Here is a 3,261-nt window from a genome sequence, read left to right as displayed (position 1 = left end):
CTTGACCGTCCACTCGCCCGCCTGCACCGTGCCGTCGCAGTTGTCATAGTAGGTGAGCGCAGTCGTCGTCTCTCCCGCGTGCGTCGGCGCCGCTGTCGCCTCGGACAGCATCGTCATAGAATGCTCTGCGCTCGCGGTTCTCGCGAGACACAATGCTAGCAGTGCGATTAGAACCGTCGCCCCGCCGCTACGGGCAGCGCGCTCGAATCGCGCCGACATCGTCTATCGAAATCACTCAGAGTACGAGCGAGCGGTCGGGTGGGGATCGGATCCGCACGTTCGACCGCAGCGCGGTGTTATCTCTACCGCGCGCTCTAACGTCGCGCCGATTTATACGTAAAGTCGCGGATCACCGACGTAAGGCTTCTAATGGATGCTGCGCACACGATGTCGCATCAGCATCAGCAGCAGCAGCTTCAGCTTCCCTTCTTCTCGACGTCTGCCGGCGCATCGCCGACCGAGGAATGCGATGACGAGGCGATGTCGCAACGTCGCCGTAAACAGCGGCAGCGGCGACGGCACGTCGTCGGCGGCAGCACGTAGCAGCCGCATCGCGTCGTCAAATACCTGCGGCGCGTAGAAGCGACGGTGATCGCAGGAAGCGGAGGCGGAACCTCGCTGCGCCCCGCATCGTGCCCACGTCATAATGGCCAGCGCACTCGTTCGTAGCTTAGTGACATCCGCATGCACTAACCCACTAATTGACCGCTGAGGTTCCTGGCCAAGACAAGAAGTATGTGTGTGTGTGTGTGTGTGTGTGTGTGTGTGTGTGTGTCCGCGTGCGTGCTGGTGCGTGCGTGGTGTGTGTGTGTGTGTGTGTGTGTGTGTGTGTGTGTGTGTGTGTGTGCGCGCGCGCGCGTGTGCGTGTTTGTGTTTGTGTGCGTGTGCGTGTGCGTGTGCTTGTGCGTGTGTGTTTGTGTGTGTGTATGTGTGCGCACGCGTGTATGTATGTATATATATATATAAATGACATGAAAGCCTGCCAAAAGCTACGCAAATATACGCCAACCGTAATTAAATCAGTTGAATATTCATGAGTTATGTATACCTTACCGGTTACTTTCTGTTATCACAGGGCACTGTGCTGGTGGACACATGCATCGGTTATCATTTCAACATCAATGAAGGTTACACTCCTTCGCTTAACTGTTTTAAATAATCAAATTAATGTACTATAAATTATTGTAATATTCTAATTACTTTGGAATTAATTAATTGAATATCGTATTTCATTTTATCTAATATTGCCTAGCGTGGTGAAGGCTATGTTCACTATATAGTTGAAACCAGCTCAATAGCATTTCTTGCAATCGTTGCTGATATTTACCAATGCATAAATACTAATAAATTATCCATCATATCTATATAACAATATACCAATATATTTTTCTCATTAACACAAGAGTGTGTGTGTGTCTCACGCGAGCGTTTTATATGGAAAGAATAACGAAATTCTCAGAAACGCGGGAAAAGGTTATAGAGCTAACTATCCATTCTTTACATCGAGAACTTACATGCAATGTGGTCATGCGGAATGTAAACACATCCGATCAACGTGGTGCGCGTTGTGAGGTGGCGCTTGCAGTGGTCTCAGTCTATCCCATATCAAACACCGAGTCCAATGTATATTAGAGCAGGTCCGCGCCTAGCGCTCTGCGAACATGCGCGTTACGGTATATTATATGATATGCCACACCAGTTGTGCAAATAGATTTTCTCATTGACAACCTTGGTGAGAACAAATTCGGAGACGCGCACAATGTTTGCTATACAAAGGCAGTAATAGCATGTCACACGAACGTACTCTGAATCAGCTAAAATACTCGTAATTCTATTCTGTAAGTTATTGATCGATCAGATGGACGTTCCCTGTTATGATCATGCGCGTAACAGTCAAGCCAATCTCACTACGCATTTTTTTTCATTAAACCTTCTTCATTGTTTGTCTTCTACCTGACTCGCCCAGCCGTCGAAATCTAATTATCCTTCGCGTATTTGATTCTTCTCACACGAAGCCATGGAAGCTGTGATATTTGTGTTTGCTAACCGGGCGGCTAATCATCTATGTCGCTGTCTCGTTATGTTCTTATGTTACAGTAATATAAGCGCTAAACGTACGCCTAATTAGGTTTGTTATAGACGTAGCCTACAGTCAGTGTTGCTGCGTTCTGAAAACTCGTTGGAGCTAGTCTCATTGCTTCTGCTGTTAGTCTGTCTACGTTCAGCGCGACAATGTATAGCGTTGGAATATTAAATTGAAATAACGAGATTATATTATGTAATGACAAGGCACTCACGATAATAACTTTTGTGCAAATTGGAAAAATCTCAACGTTTCTTACTTATACCGCGATTTTAGAATGCACGGGTGACCAAAATAGACACCAGTCACACCACCAAACAAAGCTAAACAGCTACATACAGAATTCCCGAATTCAACTGGCATAATTTAAAACTATTAAATGTGTATCGCATAATTGTAAGCTTATTCTCATGGACCAACCTGTGGTATAACTCATCATCTTACAGTCACAAACAGTGGGCTAGGAGCCGTTCTCACATACCGAAATTATCACTAGCATTACAGTGGCGGATCTAGAAGGGGGTTGGGGGGTCGCAACCCCCCCCCCCCGTTCAGCCACTGACTAATGTGGGCCAAACTAGTAAAATGGGGCCAAAAATAAAAAAAGTCAGTCTGAAAGCTGATAGAAACTGGGGATTCCCCGCCTTCACTCAAATATCAACCTCCCCACCCGTCTCCTGAAAGTTAGACCCGCCCTTGCATTAATTGAATTTTTTTTATCAAGCGTACTGCGGTCGTTGGCCGCCATTTCGAGCGCTTGTATACCTGCGATAATACCGATAATTGTAAAACGGCCCCTCATAGAAAATCCTCAATATGCCGATAGGAAATGTCATGCCATTAGCCGTTGACACCGGAATTTGCTCATTTCCTTAAAACGTTAGTCATGTGTTAAATGCTCACAATGTGTCAGTCATGTTAAAACGTGATAGGACGAAAACCTAACAAGATCTATGTAAGATGGTCAGCGAAAATCGAGATGCAACTACATAATAAAATATGAATAGCATGTTCAACGGATGTGCGGATCGTAGAGGCAGGATGTACGGAGAGTGAAAGGCAATAATGAGAGAATCGAGAGGGATAGAGAGAGGTGAAGAGAGAGACAGAAAGACAGACAGACAGACAGACAGACAAACAGACAGACAGAAAGAGAGAGAACGAGAGTGAGAGAGAGA

The sequence above is a fragment of the Priapulus caudatus genome, unplaced genomic scaffold, assembly GCF_000485595.1.
Source record: "Priapulus caudatus unplaced genomic scaffold, Priapulus_caudatus-5.0.1 Scaffold72, whole genome shotgun sequence".
Classification (NCBI taxonomy): domain Eukaryota; kingdom Metazoa; phylum Priapulida; class Priapulimorpha; order Priapulimorphida; family Priapulidae; genus Priapulus; species Priapulus caudatus.
This window is presented reverse-complemented; position numbering follows the sequence as displayed.